We start from the raw sequence: 24,562 nt of genomic DNA on the forward strand, positions 1-24,562 counted from the left end.
CAAAAATACTCAGTGTTTCTACTCTGAAATGCTAAGTAGGAAAAGAGGCAGAAGACTGGTGACCTTTTCCTTTAGTTATTTCCAGACCTGTCTAATCTTTAGAATCATTCTGAGAGCTTATTTACAATACAGATTACTGATTTCAAATATGACTTTCCAGGGGCGACTCCAAAGAAAAAGCAATATTTTAAAATACATTACGTTAAGTGTATTATTTAGAAACTCAGCCAGGCATGGTGGCTCATGCCTGTAAAACCAGCACTTTGGAAGGTAGAAGTGGAAGGATCACTTGAAGCCAGGAGTCCACGATCAGCCTGGGCAACATAGCAAGTCCCATCTGCATATTTAAAAAAAAATTGAAAAGGAAAAAATTACATACTAACATGCAGTATATATATTTTTTCTGACTTCCTAAGGTTTTCAATGATTAGCACAGTTAGTGACCTGTGGACTGAGTCTGACATTGCTATTTTCTCAGTGAGAAAGTTGAACTCTGGAAATGCTCTACACCTTGCCTGAAACCACACAACAATGTGGCTGTGGCAGCACTGGGACCACTCCCAGTTTCTCAGGTCCCAGGTCAAAGTTCGTCCGTTCAATTGACAAATACAGATTTCTTTCAAAACAGAGAAGATGATTTATCTTTGTCAAAATGCCACTGTGAAAGGGCGTAAGAAAAAAATACAAACCAGACAAGTGCTGAGGTTTTCACGGTGTTGGACAGAAGCAGCATTTCTGATGGGCCTGATTGAGGTGCAGGAAGGTGGGTAACCAGAGGCCCAGGGATGTACGGGGGCCACAAGGTCTCACTCGCCTATTGTATTTCAAAGGCTGGTGAACGGAGAAAGCTGTTGAGGTAGAAGCCATTTCCATTCATCTCTTAAGCATATGAAAGACATTTAGAGGCTGAATGATTTTCAGTCCCTCTAGGTTTGGGAATTAAAGGTAAATATGGTGCGGAAAATGCTTTGGCCTGGCTTTAAAGGCTTGTGTGACACGCTTCCCAAGGGGGGAGCTGTGGGTCACTAAGAGGTTGCTGCTCCCTAATGCCCATGATTGGTTGATGGTGTGCAGCTTCCTCTGAAGTGGCAATCAGTCAGAGTGACCACTGCCCTTTCGCTGCAATTATCAATGGTCTGGCAATTTCCCTCAATTTTAATCAATTTGGTTTCTGAATAGCTCTTTTCTTTATTTTAGACAAAAGAGGCAAGTGTTCTTGATCAGGATGCCCCTGTGCTCCCTGGCAGCTCCTGTTTTCCTTAGGAAGCCCTTTAGAGACCCTATCCACTATTAGGCTGTGTGGAAGGCCTGAATCTCCTTTCATTAGAGCCAGATTTGTTTTGACTGACGTTCCAGCTGAGCCCAGCCCACTGCGATCAGCATGGTGACTGCTAGGGGTGCAGTGGGATGGGGGAAGTAAGAGAGAGGTGGGTATAGGGAGAGCTATGGCATGAAAACAGACTTAAAAGATTGGGGCTATTGGTGTCTATTAGGGTTGCCAGTTATGATAAAAGACTCTCAGATTTCAGTTGCAGATAAATAACACTTTCATGTGGAACAAACTTATACTAAAATTTTTTCATTGACTATCTAAAATTCCAATGTAATTCGGTGTCCTATAATTGTATTGGTTACATGTGGCCACCTCAGTGTGAATAGTTAAGGGTAGAGAAGAAAATCAGATAAAAGTCCATGAAACTAAGAAGCTGATGGGTAAGTACAATAGTATCAATGGTGACCTAGCACTTTCATTCATTCATTTGTGAGTGCATTTGTGTATTTGAAGATTCATTGATTTAGTAAAGATTTATTGAATCTTGTCACGTAGCCAGCATTTTGATGGGGATATTGAGATGAACAACACAGATAAGTGTGATTGAAGATGTGTGAACTGATGTTATGATGCAGTATGATAAGCATTGATACAACAAACGTAGATACAAGTATGGTTACGGGCGCTTGTGCTTTTTTCCATTCATGACACTAGAGGGATGATATGATTTGACTGTGTGCCCATCCAAATCTCATCTTGAATTGTAGCTCCCCATAATTTCCACATGTCATGTGAGGGACCTGGTGGGAGGTAATTGAATCGTGGGGGTGGGTCTTTCTCCTGCTGTTCTCATGATAGTGAATAAGTCTCACGAGATCCGATGGTTTTATAAAGAAGAGTTCCCCTACTTACGCTCTCTTGCGTGCCACCAGGTAAGACATACCTTTGCTTCTCCTTTGCCTTTTGCTCTGATTGTGAGGCCTCCCCAGCCATGTGGAACTGTGAGTCCATTAAACCTCTTTCCTTTATAAATTACCCAGTCTTGGGTATGTCTTTATTAGCAGCGTGACTAATACAAGGGGTTTGACCAACAATGGCTGAGAGCTCAAGCCAACAATGATTTAGAATACACCAATATACCAACCTTTCTTTATCAGGAATCTTTCCCATTTTATCATCTTCTTCTGACCACATTCAAGATAACTCTTCAGGAAGTAGGTTGAGAGGGTGAATATCAAACACCTGTATACTCTATTTGTAAAATAAATGGACTTCAACTGAAAACAATTCTAAGTATACAAATTGGGCCATGACCTTCAATATATTCCACAGGTGTGTAAGAAACAAACAAACAAAGGAATACGTGATATTTCTACTTAGTTTTCTCTAGATAGAAGTCCCAAAGGCATCTTATTAAAATTAGTTTTTAAACTGGACCCAGACTGCTTGCTTGCCATTTTATCTTCTGCAAAAGATTATACTACCTTTCTAGTGTGCCTCATTCTCTCTGTACTCCCCAGCCCCACATCACATCCACAAATACACTCTTTTCAAACCAGAGTCAGAATTATGAGAAATGAATCCAGAAAAAATGCAGTTCAATCGGATTTTATTTATTTATTTATTTATTTATTTATTTATTTATTTATTTTGAGATGGAGTCTCGCTTTGTCGCCCAGGCTGGAGTGCAGTGGCATGATCTCGGCTCACTGCAGCCTCCGCCTCCCAGGTTCAAGCAATTCTCCTGCCTCAGCCTCCCAAGTAGCTGGGACTATAGGCACGTGCTGCCATGCCCAGCTAATTTTTGTATTTTTAGTAGAGACGGGGTTTCACTGTGTTGGCCAGGATGGTCTTAATCTCCTGACCTCATGATCCACCTGCCTCAGCCTTCCAAAGTGCTGGGATTACAAGCGTAAGCCACCGCGCCAACCTCAATCGGATTTTAAAAGTGTTCAGTACCTATTAGTTGCTGCAGGGGATTTAGAGATGAACAAGAAACAGTTTTCTCATCTTGTTAAAAAAAATTAGAGAGCAGTAATGGAGGTAAGAGAGTCCACTGGGGAGTCCTTGCTTTAGACACTTGCCATGCCCCAGCTGTCTTTGTTGGGATTCCCAAACAGACACAATCCTCTCCCATAAGAAATCTTGCTAGTGCCAAGTGTGAACCCAACATCTTGGCCATGGGTGATTGGAGTGTATATGTTTGCTTGGAGTTGATATATAACTCAAGGACAATCGTCCAGCAGACTGCAGGTGGCATAGAAAGGCTGGCCAGTGGGTACGATGGTGACCACTGTGACCAACAAATTTTCTCCCTTTGAAATAAGCAAACAGCAGTGGAGAAATAGAGGAGTGGTTGAGCTAGAGAGAAGAGAGTCCAGGCTCAGAGGCCCCACAGGAGAGGCACAGGCACCGGCAAGGCTGTTTGACTGACCAGGTGTGCACACTGTCTATGCGACGAATGGCCCTGGGATCTGTACAATAAGCTTGCTGGGATCACAAGTAACCTTCTGGTTCCTGAAAGTGTTTCTGTCCCTCTGAAACCTAAAGGTGTGAACATCTCTATCCTTCCTGGAGGCCTGACTGTGGAGATGCTCCGGGTTCCCGTGAGACCTGGTTGAGCTCCCTGCTTTTCTTAAGGCCATACCGTTTCTTATAATATCATTGTATGATCTTAGGTAATCCAAGGGTGGCCTGTGCTTCTTACAAGCAAAAGGTCAAACTCACAAACCCAAGCCCAATAAGATTATTACATCACAAGGCAATGTAAGATGTATGCTTGGAGCAGAAGGTAAAGAAGCTGAGAAATACAGTGGAGTGGAACGCCAGTTTCTGCTGGGAGACTTAGACACAGCCTCATTAAAGACACAGCATCTGAAATGGGCTCTAAAGGAGGGGTCAAGAGTTTTCTAGCAAATACCTCCTAAGAAAGTAAATAAAACCATATGCTTGTAATAAAAGCATTCCTCTGCCGGCAGGGTTGAAACCAGATTTTCAGATTTTGACTCACTAAAACACGTGCATGCACACATACACACACCTGGCACTTACCCGTCCCATATCTCCATTATGAAACACCTTCATGTCTTTTCATTTGCTCCCTGCAGAGAAAAGATATGAAGGAGAAAGGAAGCTAAGAAAGCAATCAGATAGATGGTATTTGAGCTAATATCTCATCTTGTCCCAGGTGCTTATGTTACCACATTGAAAACTCACAAAAATTCACTAATATCATGCTCTCTTTTTATAGGTCAGTTAACCAAATCAGAATAGATAAGTGATTTGCCCAACATTACACAAACATTAAAGATATGAGTTTCTTTCTTTTTAACTAAAAAAGTAAAGTAAAAACGCAAAACTTAAAAATTCAAGTATTATCATATAAAACCTGTTCACAAACCACCACTCCTACCACATGCCCTTATGCCCTGGACCCAGGTCCTCTCACTGCTTCTTGGTGGATTAGGACCCACCAGAGCCACACTTTACTCAGACTAAGACTTCCTTCTATTAACCCAGGATCTATGATAATTTTGACTCTTGGCCCCATCTTAAAACTGCCCAATGCTTCATTCCCTGAGATTATTGCCAAAGAATTGATTGTGAAATAAATCAAACACTGAGATATTAATAAGTGACGATCAAAGTATAATCCTTTCTATTAAAGTAAATTAAAATGGAGACCAGACCTGAAGAATCCTTCAGAGCAGGCAAAGCCAATTAGACCTCACAAGTGACCTTACCTCTGGTTTGCAAACATAAGTGAAAAATAAATAGGGCATCTTTTTTTGTTTGTTTGTTTGTTTTGTTTTGTTTTTTGAGATGGAATTTCACTCTTGTTGCCCAGGTTGGAGTGCAGTGGTGCAGTCTCGGCTCACTGCAACCTCCGCCTCCTGGGTTCAGGTGATTCTCCTGTCTCAGCTTCCCGAGTAGCTGTGACTACAGGCATGCACCACCATGCCCATCTAGCTTTATATTTTTAGTAGAGATGGGGTTTCACCATGTTGCCTAGACTGGTGTCAAACTGCTGACCTCAGGTTATCCACCTGCCTTGGCCTCCCAAAGTTCTGAGATTACGAGCATGAGCCACCGTGCCCAGCCCAGGTTGGGCATTTTCTTATCAATTATATGAAAGGAAAATGAAATGGAAACTGAAAGCTAACCAGTCAGAAGCCACCAACTCATTTACATAACTGGGAACCTGACAGCAGTAGAGACCAAATAAGGTAACTGTATAATGGTAATCTATCAAATATTTTCTTTGCTTTACTTCCATATTCATCCTATAAAAGCCTTTCTCTCGGATTCCCATGATGGAACCCACAAGCAACTTCTGATTTGGAGCTACCCAATTCATTAATTTTGTTGGCTCAAATAAACTCAATTTTAAAATTGTATTGTGTCTCAATTTACCTTTTAACACTTGAGACTGTACTTCATTTTATCCTGGAGAAACTGTTTGAAAACTCAGCATATCCCTAAGCGTGAAATTCAACTTATCAAAAAAAAAAAAAAAAAAAAAAAAAAAGGTCTGGCAGATACTAATTGGAGCCTACAAAGTGCTCCGAAGTCCAGCCCTAATTCTTTTCCTCAGAAAATACTATTCATTCGTCTTCAGCTTTTTCTTATAAATCCTGGGGCCCCCAAATACCAGATTCAAAGAGTACAATAAAATTTTCTGAGCCTATCACATAGTCCAACTTTACGTACAGCACCCTTTTTTTAAAAAAAAGAGTACACAAATTAGTATTTGTGGACTTAATTTGAGTTTAAGCTATATTTCGAATCCGCTATAGTCATAGGGTGACTAATCAATGTTTATTTTCTCAATAACTGTGGCCTTTTGTAGCCTTTCTTCAGTCGTAAAGGTACTGCCCCATACCAGCTTTCAAAAGTTGATAAATTCTTATAAAATTTATGACTGGTTGACTCCTTCCTCTCTTACTTCCTTCCTTCCTCCTTTTTTCCTCTCTTCCTTCCTCCCTTCCTCTCTTCCTTCCTTCCTCCCCTGCTTCCCTTTTCTCTCCCTTCCATCTTCCCTTCCTCTTTCCTTCCCTCTTCCCTTCCCTTTCTCTTTCCTTCCCTCACTCCCTCTATTCCTCATTCCCTTCCTCTTTCCCCCCATTATTTTTCTTTTATTTTCTATATTTTCTAATATTTCTAATATATACTGGGCATTTTGGCAGGCCCTTTACATAAAAACCTCATTTCATCATTGTAACAACTCGCTATACCATTTTAATTCAATTTTTACAAATAAACAGAGGCTCAGAGCGTGTATTTAATGCCCCCAAGAAAACTCTACCACTAAATAGTAGACGTGGAATTGAAAAACAAATCTGTCTTGTTTGGAAGCTCATATTCATTCACAAATCTGTACTGAAACACACACATGATAGAAACAAAAATAAACAATAAGCAAAAAGCTGGGTTGGTGATTCCCAAACAGACTAGCTCTGCTTCCAGATGTTGTCTTGAAAGATCTGTTACTAGATGACAACATGTCTTCACATTCCCACCAGACTTCTGCTTCAGAAGAAACCTATTAACTAAAGTCAATAATGAGGATGAGAGGGGGCAACCTGCTCTGGCATTGTCTGAGGATAAAAGACTGAGGCACAAGATCTCATTACCATTAGAGAATGTGAGTTGTTTTAGCAGGGTGCTGCACAAGAGGTTGCTGTGTCTTGGTAGGAGATACTGGGTACCACGACACCCTTCACCAACTCTTGTCAAAATATCAACTAGAGATACAATTTGGAAATGTTCACACTTTTAATCCTTTTTTTTTCCTCTGAGGTTGCTTATTTCCTTCTCTGAACACTGTTTTACTAACAGAAAAGCTCTATAACTCAGCTCTTAGAACACCAAACTCTAATGAGTTCAGGGTGGATGATTCAGAAACATCTGGATTTAATTTCCTTCTTAACAGACATGAGACTAGAAATTAAGGGAAAACATTTTTGGCAAATTTGGGGAGATTGTCAAAACCCAAACCAAACTTAAAACCTAAAATAGAAAAGGATGAACTCGTTTACCCATTCAGTCAACACACATTTATTCAGCAGGTGCATCCAGGTGGCTGGTACCACCCTACACACTGGGAAACAGTGCACAAGACAAGTAAGCTGGACATGTCAGCAGCTTGAGAGAGAAGATAAATTCATTAACCTAGAAATAAGCAGGACAATTTCATATTTGGATAAGTACTGTGAAAACATAGAATAGGCCTTTCATAGTGCCCTTGCACATAGATTATTAGTGGTGGTGTCATTTTGGGTTAGGAAGGCCTCTCTCAGGAAGGAAGCCTTGTGAAACTCAATGACAAGTAAATCTCTTCAGGGCTCTCAGTCTTCCTTCCACACTTCAGCTTCATGTCTCTGAGTCAGCCTACCCTGGTTCTGTTGATTCCCACTCTAGCTATTTTTCCAATACTTCATCCTCTCTCTGGCATGCTAAATCTCCACACAGACTTGACTTCAAGGTCTAATCTAAATGAGGCAAAAAAAGTAGGGCCAAAAGGCATGACCTGGTTAAGATCTTGACTTTCCCTCTTAATAGTGTTATCTCATATATACATTTAACTATACTTGATTCAATTTTACAATTTGACAATTTTAACTTATTTATGCACCTGTAAAATCATCACAAAAATGGAGATAATGAACATATCCATTACTGTCAAAAGTTTTCTCCTATACCTTTGAATTTTCTCCTGCCTACCTCTCTTTCTATCCCCAAAACCTCTAACCAGTAATATGCTTTCTGTCCATAAAAATGAGCTTGCATTTTCTTAAATTTTGTATAAATTGAATCATACACTTTGTTTTTTGACCTGGTTGTAAAAGTGCCAAATTGTTTTCCAATATGAATCTACTATTTTATATTTCCACCAGGGGTGTATTAGAATTCTAGTTGCTCCTCATCATCACCACCTCTTCGTACAGTGAGTCTTTTTAACTTTAGGTATTCTAGTAAAGTTGTAGTGGTATCTTACCATGCTTTTAATTTGCATTTTCCTAACTACTAATTGTGTTGAACATATATTCATGTGTTTATTTGCCATATGTATATCTTTCTTGGTAAAGTGTCTATTCAAATATTTACATTATTTTTCCTTAGGATTTTTGTTTCCCCATTGAGTTTTTAGAAGTTTTTATATATGCTGGATATACGTCTTAGATATGACATATGAACATATTTTCTACCAGTTGTGGCTTGTCTTTTCACATTCTTATCAGGGTCTTTTCAGGAGCAGAAATTTTTAATTTTGATGAAGACAAAATTAACATTTTTGAAAGTGTTGCTTTTCATGTTATATCTAAGAAATCATCACCTAATCCAATGTGATTTTTTTCCTATTTCTTTTAATTTTTAAAATAATTTTAAGTTTTACATTTAGCCTTATGGTCCATTTTGATTTATTTTTTGTATATGGTATGAAGTGTGGATTGAAATTTACTTTTATGCACATGCCTATCCAATTATTCCATCACCATGTGGTGAAAGACTATTCTTTCTCCTCTAAACTGCTTTTGCGTTTTTATCAATGGTTGTTGGTGTTTGTGTATGTCTATTTGTGGACTCTATTCTGTTGCACCTGTCTACTCATTTTGAAATCAGTACCACACAGTAATGTTTACTGTAGCTTGAATAGTTAACTCTTGAATTTGGGTAATATGAATCTTCCAATTTTGTTCTTTTTAGGAGTTGTTTTTGCTATTCTAAGTCATTTGAATTTTATATAAATGTAATAACCAGCTTGCCAATTTCTACAATTCTGGAACTTTCTGGAATTTTTCTAAAATTAGATTGACTATAGAGATTAATTTTGGAAAAATTAATATCTGCACAATGGAGCATCTTCCAACCCATAAACATGGTATATCTTGTCATTTGTTTAGTTCTTCTTTTATTCAGCAGTGTCCTCTAGTTTTTAATGTGCAGGTGGTCTTAGACATCTTTTGTCAGAAATGTAACTATTTCAAAGTTTTGATGCTATTTCAAATGGTATTTATTGTAGTGTCAATTTCAGCTTTGCTAGTATGTGTAAATACAATTGATTTTTTATATTGATCTTGTATGCTGCAACCTTGCTAAATTAACCTCTTAGTTCTGCCTTTTTTGGTGGAGGGAGGGAGTAAATTCTACATAATTAACCATATAAATAATTACATCTTCTGGGATTAAAATCATTCACTTTTTCCTTTTCAGCTTGTTGTTTTGGTTACGTTTCCTGTCTTATATTGCCTGCTGGAATCTTTAGTACAATGTTGAATAGGAGCAGTGAAAGGAGGGTATCACTGCTTTGTTTCTGATTTTAAGGGAAAAGCATTGTGTCATCATTTAAATATGATGTTATCTATGAGTTGTGGTAGATGCTCATCACATTAAGACACTTTCCTTCTCTTTCAGTTACAGAGAGTTTTTATTAGAAATAAGATTTGTTTTCCCCCAATCATCCTCCTAAGTGATATTGGCCTGTAGTTTGTATTGTTGTTGTTATTTTTAACCAACCAGGCAGACAGCACTGATGACCTGTAGTTTTACATTCTTGTAATACTTTTGTGTTCTTTGGATATCGGACTGTTGCTGGCCTCTGAATAAGTTGAGAAGTGTTCCTTCCTCTTCAATTGTTTTAAAGAGTTTGTGTATCTTTTAAATCTTGATAGAATTCTCCAATAAAACCGTCTGAGAGTAGCATTTACTTTGTGGGAAGGTTTTTACCAAAAAATTATTTTAAAAAATAGATGTAGGGCTCTTCCAGTTTCTTTCTTTTCAAGTGAGCTTTGGTATTTTGAATGTTTCCAGGAATTTGTGTTTTTTTCTCTTGTTTATCAAATTTATCAGTGTATGAAGTTGTATATAATATTTTTTTATTTTTCATTTAATATATAGAGAATCTATTGTGATGTCACCGATCCCATTTCTGATACATGTAATTTGCCCTCATTCCTTCTCTTCTGATTAGCCTACCTAGTGATAAATTAATTTTATAGGCCTTCTCAAAGAAGCAGGTTTTAGTTTGATTAATTTTCTCTGTTCTCTTTTATATTTTATTTACTTAAGGTATGATTGTTTCGTTTCTTCTTTCATTTTTTTTTTTTGTGTGTGTGTGTGCATGCTTTTGCTCTTTGTTTTCTAGTTTCTTTTATAGAAGCTGAAGTTATGATTTGAAACTTTCTTTTCTTTTCTAATATAGGCCTCTTGTGGTATGAATACCCATCTAAGTGCTGCTTTAGCTTCCTCTCACAGATTTGATAGGGTGCTAACAATTTTTTCTTTAAGCTCAAAAGTCTTTTTTATTTTTCTTTTGATTTTTTTTCACTAGCCCATATTTATTTAGAAGTTTGTTATTTAGTTGTCACATATAAATTTTTTCTAGAAATATTTTGATTAAACATCTATGTTAACTTTTTAAAATAGACTTTACTTTTGAGAGCAGGTTTAGGTTCACAGCAAAACTGAGTGAAAGGTGCAGAGTTCCCATATGACAATGGATATTAACAAAGTATAATGACATGTGTCCACCAGTACAGTATCATACAGAAGCATTTCACTGCCTTGACAATCCTTTGTGCTTTTTGTATTCATACCTCCCTTCCTCCTAACCCCTGGAAATCGCTGATCTTCTTACTGTTTCCACAGTTTTGTCTTTTCCAGAATTTTATATAGTTGATATTTTACAGTATGTAGCCTTTTCAGATTGACTTTTTTTTTTCACTTAGTGATATGCACGTAAGGTTCCTCTATGCCTTTTCATGACTTGATAGCTCATTTATTTTTATGTCTAAAAAAATTCATTATCTGAGTGTACTACAGATTATTTATCCAGCTATCTACTGAAAGATATTTTGGCTGCTTCCAAGTTTTGGCAATTTTGAATCAAGCTGCTGTAAACATTGTGTGCAGGGTTTTGTGGAAACATAAGTTTTCAACTCATTTGGCTAAGTACCAAGGAGTGTGATTGCTGGATTGTATGTTAAGAGTATATTTAGTTTTGTAAGAAACTGCCAAACTGTCTTTTGAAGTAATTTACCATTTCTCATTCCCACAGTAATGAATGAGAGTTTCTATTGCTCCACATCCTTGTCAGCATTTGGTGCCAGGGTTTTGGTTTTGGGGCATTGAGATAGGTATGTAGTGATATTTCTCTGTTGTTTTTATTTGCAATCCCTTAATGACATAAAATGTTGAATATTTTTATATGCTTATTTGCCATCTGTTTATCTTCTATGGTGACGTGTCTTTTCAAGTCTCCTTTTAGGACTTTTGCACATTTTTAATAGGTTGCTTATTTTCATATTGTTGAATTTTAACATTTTGGGGGATTTATTTTGGATGGTAGTCTTTTTTCAGACATATCTTTTGCAAATATTTACTCCAAGTCTATGGCTTGACTTTTTAGTCTCTTGACATTGTCTTCTGTGAAGCATAAGTATTTTCAAAATTTTAATGAAGTCTGTTTTATCAACTTTTCAATGGATTTTATCTTTGGTATTGTATTTTAAAAGTCATTACCATACTGAAGGTCATGTAGATTTTTCTGTTGTCTCCTTGGAGTTTTATAGTTTTGCATTTTACCTTTAGGTCTATGATCCATTTTGAGTTAAGTTTTGTGCAGCATGTAAGGTCTGTGCCTGGATTGCTTTCATTGTTGTTGCTGCATGTAGATGTCCAGTTGTTTAAGCACTATTTGTTGAAAAAATATCTTTTCTCCATTGCATTGCCTTTGCTCCTTTTCAAAAATCAATTGACTATATGTATGTTGGTCTATTTATTTGCCCTTCATTTTGTTCCACTGATCTATTGTTTATCCTTTTGCCCATACCACACTGTCTTGATTACTATAGTTCTATATTAAGTTTAAAGTTGACTAGTGTCAGTCCTCTCATTTTGTTCTTCTCTTCAATGTTGATTGGCTGTTCTATGCCTCTTGCCTCTCCATATAAACCTTAGAATCAATTTGTTGACATCCACAAAATAAGTTGCTAAGATTTTAATTGGCATTGCATTGAACCTATTGATCAAGTTGGAAAGAACTGATGTCTTGACAATATTGATTCTTCCTATTTATTACTTGAAATATTTCACCATTTTTTGGGTTCTTTGGTTTATTGTATAAAAATTTTATAGTTTTCTTCATGCAGACCTAGTGCATATGTTGTTAGACTTATGTTTTATTTTTTTGAATGTTAATGTAAATGGTGTTATTTTAAATTTCAAGTTGTTCTTATTCATTGTGAGTATACAGACAGTTGACTCTTTTATATTAAGAATGTACTCTGCAACCTTGCTATAACTGCTTATTCATTCCAGGAGATTTTGGTATTTCTTTTGAGTTTTCTTTTTGTTGTTGTTGTTGTTGTTTTTTGAGATGGAGTCTTGCTCTGTCACCCAGGCTGGAGTGCAGTAGCAGGATGTCAGCTCACTGCAAGCTCCGCCTCCTGGATTCACGCCATTCTCCTGCCTCAGCCTCCCACGTAACTGGGACTACAGGCACCTGCCACCACGCCTGGCTACCTTTTTTTTTGTATTTTTAGTAGAGACGGGGTTTCACCATGTTAGTCAGGATGATCTCGATCTCCTGACTTCATGATCCCCCCGCCTTGGCCTCCCAAAGTGCTGGGATTATGCAGTAAGCCACTGCACTTGGCCTGAATTTTCTATGTAGACAATTATGTCATCTGTCAACAAAGAAAGTTTTAATTCTTCCTTCTCTGTACAGTTTTTCTTTTTCTCGTCTTATTGCATTAGTCAAGACTTCCAGTATAATGTTGAAAATGAGTAGTGAGAGGGAACATTCTTGCTTAGTTCCTGATCTTTGTGATAAAGCTTTTTTATCTTTCTTTCTTTAATAGGTGTTTCAAAATGGAATGTATATTTTACTATAAAAGAAGTTCAGTGCTTTAAAATTGTTGTCGCATACCAAAATATCTAGTTTAAAGCTTTTCATGTAGCATACATTAGGTAATGTTTATTAAATTCATTATCAGTGGTTATCTCTTTTTTTCCCATATCCTAATTACTTTCTCCCATATGTCTATAAAAAAACACAAATAGTTCATTTTGCTGATCCACAAGAAGCTTCATTGCTATGAATTGGCTGTAATAACTGCAAGATCAGTATCTGATCCCACTCTTCTGCAATTCCCCTCTCCAAATTATTTATCCTAAATCAGAGTGAGAATTTGCTTCATATTTAATACACTTTTGTAATACATTCATGTAATAAATACTTCATATTTAATACATGAATGAGTTTCAATGCAAAATGAGACTCAAATTACCAAGATAGAAAACCAGAGCAAAATTGTTTATTTTTTTAGGAAGAGACATTTGCCAGAGGAAAGGCTCCTCAGTGATTCATAATAACTTTCAAGAACTGATGCACATTTAGAGATTTATTTGGTTTATTGATTTAATTGGTTAATGGCTTGAAAATGCTAAGGAGATTTCTGCTCTAGGCATTCTACAAGATAACACTCCAAAAAGCAGTGAAAACTAGAGATAGAGATGGAATTTTGCATTACCAATGTGAGATGTAAATATACTAGTGAAGTGATAGCTCTTGCATGTGAAAAAAAATTGTCCATGCTTTTCAAATGTGGAATCAACAATTTAGGTACACTAGAGTCTTTCTATAAAATACAGAAGAAAAAATACCTGCCTTTGGATACCAGGTTTTATGCTAGGAATTATCCATGTGTTATGTCTTTAATCTTCCCAGTAATCATTTTGTGAGATAAGTATAATTTTCCTCGTATTCAGATATGATAGCCGAAACAGAATGGGTAAGTTGCTTGGCTAAGGTCTTAAAGCTAGAAAGTGGCAAAGTCAGGAAACAGAAAATACTCACTGTATATGTGCCAATGATTGTGTTAAAATATTGAAAGGTATGATTGTGTTTCATCCTCACATCAGCCCTGTGAGATTGATTTACAGTATTTTGCAGATGAGAAAATGGTGACACATAGAGCCCAAACACCTTATACGGTGTCACATGGCCAGCAAAGTCAGCATCAGGATTCATCTTCTGTCCTCCGTGATAACTAACTGTACCAGGAGAGGAAAGCATATGCCAGAGAGACTTTGTGGGAGAGCTCACGTTTAGGCTGGATCTCAAGAAAAGCCTAAACATTGTTCTCCAGAGCGGAAAAGAGAGGTTTGCGTGGGAGGGAGATCTTAGGCTGAGAAAGCCCAGGGATCGCTGAGGGAGCTGCTGCATGATGCTCTCACAGATGGCCAGGCGGTGTGTCCAATATGCCTCCAGGTGAAGGAATAGCAAAATATTTCCTGACCCTTTCTGCTAGAGTAAACGGAGATCTTACTTCTCAGGGGTCTGGATGACAGTTGTGTTTTCAAACTGTAGACTTAAATTGATGTGATTTCTATGCCTACCTTAGTAACTTAAGGCAAATTATGAAAGCCCTCAACGTCTCAGTTTCCTAATCTGCAAAGCAGGGTTAATATTAATATTTATTTCATCACATATTGGTTGAGAAGAGATTGGGTCACTCAGGGACTGGGGCAAGATAAAAATCTTTGGATTGGATGCTATTTATTGAACTTTGCAATTCTAAACTTTTCTGATATAAAATTTGACAAAGTGTTGAGTCTTTAATGATGAAAACCTGGGATTAAAGATATTGTTAGTAAGTACATTGCCTAGCATCTCTCATAAAACTTACTTCCTAGGTAGCTGTATCTATGATGGACCCATATTTTTTGCATTCAGAAAAGAAAAAGAAATCTAAACCTACTGAGCATTTACTGCTAGGCAGTATTCCCTTCACTTTGTATTTGTTGTGGTTTTTAATCTCTACAAAACACATATGGCAAATATTATTCATATCATTTTGCATTTAAAAGAAATATGACTAAGAAGTAGAGAAACTTTCCCCAAGTTGCAAAATTGGCAACTTGAGAATCCCAGGTTTGAACCCACATTTGTCTGACTTCAAAGTGTTTGGGCTCACTATCCCGTGCTGCACCCCAAGCTGGAAGCAAAAGCCTGGGCATGTTAGATCTACTCTAAAATGAGATCAGTTTCTCTCCTCCAGGCCCCACTGGAACAGACCCCTAGTCTGAACTTGAGGAAGACAGAGACTTCCCTTCTAAAGACGTCTGGCCTTCTAGTGGGAGGTGGGTATTGTTCCTTAGCATTCCATAAATTGTGTTCTAACCTGCCCATATCCTGTCACTCCAGCTTCCTTCCCTTGCTGATAGCTGGGCTGACTGCAAGTAGCAGCCCTGATAGGCACTTCACTTGCCTCTTTGCCTGATGGAATCAATGATCCCTGACAGAAAAGATGTATGGGATTCCCACACCTCCAAAGAAGCACACTCCAGATGTGAAGTAAAGTTTACTGACTCTCCTTAAAAATCTGTTTTTACCTTAAAAAAAAAAAAAAAAGCAAAAGAAAAAAAATTAAACCAAAAACATGAGGGCAGCCCAGATGTGAAGTAAAGTTTACTGACTCTCCTTAAGAATATTTTTTTACCTAATTAAAAAAAAATTCAGCAAACAAGCAAAAAAAAAAAAAAAAAAAAAAATGAGGGCAGCTGAAGTGCTTGGTCCACACCCTCTAGAGCAGACACTTACTGTTCCTTATGCTCCAGTGTAAGTGACTTCCCTTTTCCTTTTTTCTTATCGCTTCCCTTTAAAGTGTGCCTGGAAGCATTGCAAAGGGGAAAGTATAAACAATGTCAGGGGTGGTGCTATATTTAAAGGAAATTTAGGTCTTGCATCCTGTCCTTCTCTTAAAAAATAAATAAATAAATAAACTCTCAAGAATTCCTCCACATTGTGTTCCCTTCCCTTGGTGTGAGTTTATTTGCATAGTTAGATAACCAGTTTAGCCCAGATAATCTCGGAGCTGACTCTGACTTTCACATTTGTGGTGAAAAGCTCCTAATCTCAGCCTTCTGGAATAACCACTTATCTCTCTAACAACTGTGTTTTTAAAAATACTTCCAGGAATTTCCTCCTTAACATTCCCCAAAAAGATGTAACATCATAGGGTTTGAGTTAGAATGACTTTGAGAAATGAAAGGAAAGGTATTAGAAGTAAACTGGAGACTCATGAGTCAAATCTTATACTTATGGTTTGTCTGGCTTTCAAAAACAAATGTTTTCAAAAGATGTGATCCAACATTTAACAATTAATAGATGCCACATTTTAAAATCTGGCTTTTTGGATTATTTTTAAAGAGTGGAAGATATGGGCTGGCAATTCTATATGACAATAATTAGATGACGTGGAGTAGCTACTGCCCCCCGTAGGAGAGATGAATCTTTCTCTTATATGTCTCTGTGTTACCAATATTAAGGCCCAAGACCTCTGCATCTGCGTCACCAATATTGAGGCTCAAGGCCAACAGGTCCTTAGGTCATTATATTGCCTTTGCATTGTTGTTGCTATATTTAAGAAAATTATATCTTATGATTATATCTGTATGACCTTCAGCAAAGGAAAACCTCTTGAAGTGGTGTCATTGTCTGGGGTAAATACCTGAGATTCATTGTCTCATGGCCACAGAAAACAAAGAGTGAGATTCAGAGTGGACGTTTAATAGGTGAAAGAAAGAGAAGCGCTCTCAGTAGCAAAGAGAGGTCCCAGCGAAATGGGTTGCTGGTTCTGCAGTGGAATGCAGTGAGTTTTATAGGTGAGCGTGAGGAGGCAGTGCCTGATTTACACAGGGCACGAAAGATTTGGTTGGACCAGTTGTGCCATTTATAGGGTGTGAAGAAGCTGGCCACCCCCACCCTAATCTTTTATGATGCAGATGAGTTCTCTATGTAGCCAGCACCATGTTGCCTGCTTCTTTACTGTACACGTGGTGGCAAAAGAAAAGCAAAGATGGAGCCTCCATGTTGAACATACCTGGCCCCCAGGTAACCCTTTTCTATTGGCACAGCTGCCAGCACTCACCTGTGCAAGCTTCGAACTTGCTTATCTATGTTTGGAGCTCAATTTTTCAGGCTGCTCTTTGTTAGGAGAAAAAAAAATATTTTGGCGAAAAAAACTGTTTTCCTTTTGTTAAAAGGAAAATTCTGCTGAAGACTATTGCCCTTACTATCTGCCCAAATAATTTATTTCTAGCTCCTGTATCACGCTCTGAGCCTTAAATTTCTCCTAAATAAAATGGAATAATAGTAGTAAATATGTCCTTTGGGTGTTTTGAGGCTAAGTGAACTAATATATATAGTGTTTAGAATAGTTCCTGATACACAGTAATTGCGATAGATATATTATTCTTATTTTGTTCAGAATTTATTGGGAGTTATTGAGAATTTTTGATACACAGTAATTGCAGTAGATATATTGTTACTGTTATTTTGTTCAGAATTTATTGAGAGTTATTATTCAGAATTTATTAAGAGTTATTGATAATTTTTGATAAAAAGTAATTGTGATAGATATATTGTTACTGTTATTTTGTTCAGAATTTATTGAGAGTTATTGTTGACTAAGAAAATAAGGGTTTCTAACGTAACCTCTGTCTGCCCGACTATGTAGTGTTTATATTCTTGGTGATTTAACATTTATGAGTGAGTTTCTCATTACTTCATGATATTTTCCAGGGCATATTTATGGAAAGATACATGTAATATTATTTTAAATTATTTTGTTTTTTCCCTTTATAATACTTTTAGAACATAATATTAAGGTTGTTTTAAAATATATGTGTGAGAATATGTTATAGTATATGTAAAATTTATTTCTGATAATAAAGAGGCATTACAAAATATGTGATTTGAAAAGAGAGTGTGGATTTGATTATGTTGAGTACCTTGGTCTAGTGTTTTCCACACACGGCCTAATTACCTTCTCTGACTTCCTAGAATGTTTAAGGGACTATTTTGGTCAATTCTCTGACTTTGCAGCATTTAAAGAAAGGCCAGTTTTATGCATAAACAGAATAGCGATTATCTAATCAACTTGGAGTGACTAAGTCACAGCTTTCTAGAAGAGTAATGCCTGCTAATTGACAACCTTCAAAAGAAGAGAGAAGCATGTCTCAAAGGAAAGGTTCTAAGAGATTTATCCTTCTACTGCCTATTAACTGGGTTTGTGGCTCAAGGTTTAAGAAAGACTCATCTAATATTTCATGCAAATCCAATGGTACCTCTTGACATCAGAGTTCATCTCAGTCCAAGTGTGATGAAAAACTTTTGGAGGGTTTCAAACAGGTAGTTAATTGGAATTATTATACTCTTAAAAGATCACTGTAGTTGCTGGAAGGCACATAATCCTCAAGGAGGAAGGCCAACCAACAGGAGAAGCAGAAAGATCAGTTAAGAAATATTATCTCAGATGAGGAGTGAAACTACAGTGGTAGCAGGGAAGTTGATGAGATTTGGTCCAATTAAAAATATACTTTGAAGGCCGAACAAAAAGAGTATGCTTATGGATTAGATGTAGGTTGTAACAGGCATCAAGCTGACTCTTTTGGAATCAAGCAATAGCAGGAATGGTGATGCTATTGACTGAAATAGAGAACACAGAAAAAGAAGCAGGATTGGGCACATGAATTCAAGGGTTCCATTTTGAACATGGTAAATTTAGCAGCCCATTGTTATCTGAGTGGAAATGTAGCCGGATATGTGAATCTAGACTTTCTAGAAGAGGTCAGGTCTAGAAAAGTAATTTGAGAGGCAGCAGTGTATTGGTACTTTTAAAGCCATGATCTTGGATGAAATCTCTAAAAAGTGAGCACAGGGACTTACTCATGTTGAAAGGTTTAGGAACATCAGGAGGATCCAGCAAGGTAGAAACAGGAAGAAGAGACCTAGATAGACAGGACAAAAAAATTTGGAAGTATGGATATCTTGTAGTGACAAACATGTTTTAAGAACAGAAGGCAATCAGTAGTGTAAAAGACAACTGAAATGTCAAGGAAAATGATCGTTGAGAATTCATTGTTGGATTGAGCAAACTGGTTTTTAAGCTATTTCTTCTAGGAGTTTTAAAGTGTTCACTATGACATGTCTTAAGGTGGGACTTTAAACATATTTGTGCTGAACACTTAGTTAAGGTTTTAATCTGGAGGCCTGTGTGATTTTATTTTGGGAAAATTTCTCTTATTATATCGTCAGTTTTTTTCTTCCCCTCCACTTTCTCGGGCCATTATTTCTGGAATTTCTATTATTCAGATGTTCAACTTCCTGCACTGATTTTTCTAATTTTGTTTTTTTCTCTTATTCTCCATCTAACAATGTTTGGCTCTACTTCTGGGAGATTAGTGTGACTCAACTCTTAAGTGAAAGGGAGTCGGATGTGGTGGCATATGCCTGTAGTCCTAGCTACTTGAGAGGCTAAAGCAGGATCACTTGAGCCCTTGAGTTCAAGGTTACGATGAGCTGTGATCATGCCACTGTACCCTAGCCTGGGCATCTCTAAAAATAATCAACAGAAGATAAATAAATAAATAGATAAATACACGAAATAAAAAGTGAAGGAGAATTCAGACTCTGATAGCTGATAAACAGAAGAATCTGAGGGATCCATTTGCTTAACTTACATACTTTAGAACAATCACTACCAACCTTATACCTCAGATCTGGGTTATTACATAGGAGGGTGTGCACATCCTTTGGCAATCTTTAGTAGGATTTTGAAAGCTTAGAAGGAAGAAAAACATACCTGGAGGGGAAAAAAATATACCCAGAGATTTACTTGTCTTGTGGCCACAAGTTAAAGAAAACTCCTACCAATACCAGACGAAATCCCAGAAGTTCCTGCTCATCTCGGAGGAATTTGAAAGTCGGCATTTTACTGTGGGTTACTCACGTGCTGATAAGAAAGACAGACGTAAACAACTATATTCGTAAGCTCCTAAAGGCTTTGATGATCAGGGGATGCCAAAATTGTTACCAGGCCTGTTCCCTGCACATTCAGCTCTTGACTCTCACCTTATCAGATGTTTTTCTAGATTTAAAGTTTTTTTGTTTTTGTTTTTTTTTTTTGAGATGAAGTCTCACTCTGACACCCAGGCTGGAGTGCAGTGGCACGATCTCAGCTCACTGCAACCTCTGCCTCCTGGGTTCAAGCAGTCTTCCCACCTCAGCCTCATGAGTAGCTGGGACCACAGACACGTGCAACCAAGTCCAGCTAATTTTTTGTATTTTTTGGTAGAGATGGGGTTTCACCATGTAACCCAGGCTGGTCTCGATATCCCGAACTCAAGCAACTCACCCTCGTCAGCCTCCCAAAGTGCTGGGATCATAGGCATGAGCCACTTGATTCTCTTAATTTTCTGGTCTCTTGAAGTACTGAAGTGTTATCTGTTGAGTTCATAATTTTATGTAACTCCTTCCACCATGTGCTAAGTACCTTGGTACTTAAGAACAGATGACATGATCTTCATCTTTCAAATCTATAATAAAATTTAATAATGGAGAAGGGAGGAGATAACAGATAACATTGTGCTCTAAAATTAAGGTGGCAAATAGGATTGATGAAGGCTACTATGAGTACTGAATTAAGCAATTCATGTTGAACCAGGTGTGGGTTTAACAAGAAGTGGCACATTTGATTAGAGATATCAGGCTTCAACGAAAGTGCAGGAATAGCTATTCCTTCTGTGTTTATCTGTGAATAGCTATTTTCTTCTGTGTTAATCTATCCAGAATTTTTGAGAGGTAGAGAGTAAAAGAGAGAGAAAGAAGTATACTGGCTGGATGTGTTGGCTCATGCCTATAATCCCAGTACTTTGGAAGGCCAAAGTGGATGGATCACCTGAGGTCAGGAGTTTGAAACCAGCCTGGCCAACATGGTAAAACCCTGTCTCTACTAGAAATACAAAAATTAGCCGGGTGAGGTGGTGGTGTATGCCTGTAATCTCAGCTACTAGGGAGGCTGAGGCACTAGAATCGCTTGAACCCAGGAGGTGGAGGTTGCAGTGAGCTGAGATTGTGCCACTGTACTCCAGCCTGGGTGACAGAGTGAGACTATGTCTCAAAAAAAAAAAAAAAAAAAAAAAGTACTAGAAGTCAGATTTTGTCTTGTAGTTGCAGAAGAGCAGGTGTCCCAGACCAATCTGTCATAAATTGTGTACTTTCTCACATCCCTTTCCATCTGAACTTCACTACCCATGGCATCCTTCTTTCGAAAGAACTCTAGACTGTCCTTGGTTCAGGGCCAGCTAATATTAAATGGAGTGGGCAAGGACCCAGTAGCAGCCTATATTTAATTACAAGATGGTTTGATAGAAAGGGTAATAGACAATTACTAAATACCAATCAAAGTCACTTTCCTTGTGATTCAGCTGACATAAAAGAGGAATTAGTCACCTGAGGGCAACAGATCAGATAGGCAAAGAGAAGACATGCTGTCATTGGGACTTTTTCTTTCTTTCTGTTTTTTTTTTTTTTTTTTTTTTTTTTTTTTTTTTGAGACAGCGTCTCACTCTGTCACCCAGGCTGGAGTGTAGTGGCATGATCTCAGCCTACTGCAAGCTCCACCTCCCGGTTTCAAGCGATTCTCCTGCCTCAACCTCCTGAGTAGCTGGGACTACAGGTGCACACCACCACACCCAGCTAATTTTTGTATTTTTAGTAGAAATAGAGTTTCACCACATTGGCCAGGCTGGTCTTGAACTCCTGACCTCGTAATCTGCCCACCTCAGCCTCCCAGAGGGGTGGGATTACAGGTGTGAGCCACCGCGCCCGGCCCATTGGGCCTTTTTCTTATGATTTGATGACTTTTTGCTTTGTAAATAGTAACAGCTTAATTAGCAAATGGATTTCATTAATTCCTGTCCCTCAATATTCCCATCTTCTCCTTTACGAAAGTCTTCCTCCAAGCCAAGAGTTGGGAAGTAGCCAAAATACTTCATTTCTCAGTTTTCCTTAAAGTGTTGATTTGGCTTCTGTTCTCCCAGGAGAAAGATGAGAGGTGGTCTCTGAGTTGATTACCAAAGTAGGTTTACTTCAACGTGACTGAGAGATGAAGATCAACGTAACTTCATAGAGATCCACATGTGCCAAACTTGGGTGGACTTTCTCTCCGTTGCTTCATCAACAGCTTTGAAATGTGCCAGGTAAAGCTGTCTATAGCCATTAGCTACTTTGATGACATCAGACATATACTACCTGGCAACCTCAACTCTGCATTCCTGGAAAATCTCAGGAAACTTAAAGGACCATCTAAAAATTTCTTTTGTATGTTTTGGGAGTTTTATTAAGAATTGCGGGTTAAACGTTTATCTTTCAGATGAGGCCAATAACTATATTCTAATTCTTTTCTCTTCAGCAAAGCCACAGATACTCCAAGCTAAGGACCAATGTCAGCAATTATATGTATATGTGTTTGTGTATGTGTGTGTGTGTGTGTGTGTGTGTGTTTGTGTATTTGCAGGGTTTGTATGAGGGCTCTCCATGTTTCAGTGGCTATGGAAGAGAGAAATAGACTAGGCTGGGACCAATGGATCTCAGGTTTTAACCCATACTCTGCCACTGTCTTCATCACTTTGGACAAATGTCTTCTCATCTCTCAGTCTTCTGTTTTCTAAATTGCATAGAATTTAGATGACTGGGGCTGAAAGACTTCTCTAGAAATGATGGTGTCCAACTGCCTTCATTTTAGAAGAAAACTGAGGCTTTGTGTGGCAAGCTTTAGCTGGGATCCAAGAATGCTCATAAGCAAGATTTTGCCACTCAGCATTCAGTTTCCATTCCTATGGTGACAGCATTCCAGTTTCCTCTAGAGAGCCCCATTCCCTCATTCTCCATCCAGTAGAAGGGACTAACTGCAGTCACTAAACATGTGGCTTAAGCCTGCTCAGTCAACATGTTTTGTGTCCTCACAGTTTCTCAGATCGTGTGACTGGTCGGGGGATGAGTCATGACTCAAACTAGACAAATGGGAGCCAATGAAACACAGTTAGAAACCTTTGCTTTAAGAATTGAACAGTGAGGTGTGTGGTTTCTACTGGAGTGGTTGAGAGTAGAGGTGGAATCAATTAAAGCTATGCTTCAATCAAGAGAGGATGCTCTGCTTGAAAATGAAGCCAGAAAACAAGTGACAGAGTGTGTTATGAGAAGAAGATTGAGTCCTATAGATATAATTGGAGTCCCCGGGCCCAACTTAAGCTAAATGTTGGAGCCAGTCTGCCCTTGTTGGAATCACAGCTCTGCTACCAACAAGCTAAGTGGCCTCCTTGAGCAAGCCACTAGACTTCTCTATGTCTCAATCACCTCATTGAGGTGAATAAAGATGAGGACTGGAAACTTGCCTCATAAGGTTGCTGTGATGAATACACAATTCTATACCAAGTGCACTCACGTGTGCACGCGCGCGCGCACACATGCGTGCGTGCACACACACACACAGAGATAGTTACTCTTATTATGATTGGAGTTGGCAGTTGTTTGAGCCAGTATGTTTCATATTTTGCTTAGCACGGTTCAATCTCTGGCAAAATTAATCAAAATTAATCGTCAAGTTAGCAGAAGATCTTAAAACCAGGTATTCTGGCCCACACTTCAGACAAGTTAATTTCCCATCACTATAATGATGCATCAAATTCAGGTGTTGGACTGAACAGAGAAGCAGTCCATATATTCTCTGAGTTTATTGAATTACATGTCAACTGATGTTAAAGTCTGGGTATTCAATTCTGGGAACTGCTGTGGATTTTGTTAGGTGTGATGTTACTGTGTTACTGAACAGGGAAATGGTCTTTCTTTCTCCTTTTTTTATAGATATACACTGAAGTATATAAGAGTCAATGTTATAAAAATCTATACTTTATTTTAAAGTAATTGTATTAGTCAGGGTTCTCTAGAGTTGACACTCAGTATTAACCATCACAGTAATTTAGCAAAATCCACAAGACAAGACAAAGCAAATATGACAAAATGCCAGTAACTGCCATTCCACTGAATGATGGATAACTGAATATTCATTATAAAATTATCTCAACTTTCTTGTATGTTTGAAAACTTATATAATGTAAACCTTGACTACAGTTCCTGCCTTAATTATTTGAATTATTTGTCTTCCCCATTTCAATGTAGGCACCATAAGGGCAAAGTTGCCTTGGTTACTGTTGTATCCCAGTGACTGTAATATGGTACCTGCTCAATAAAGATATAATTAAAGGTGAATAGGTTAGACCTTGTTAGTTGAGAGGAATTTCAGGCCAGGTATAACTGAAGATATGGGTGCTCTGCCACATCCTTTCATCACCAGTCATTCCTGTGCTTGCTGACAGCTTTCTACTGCAGGCATCGGGGACTTCTGTCCTGAAGGCTGACCTCAGGGCACTCAGCCTCTGCAA

The sequence above is a fragment of the Papio anubis genome, chromosome 8, assembly GCF_008728515.1.
Source record: "Papio anubis isolate 15944 chromosome 8, Panubis1.0, whole genome shotgun sequence".
Lineage (NCBI taxonomy): Eukaryota > Metazoa > Chordata > Mammalia > Primates > Cercopithecidae > Papio > Papio anubis.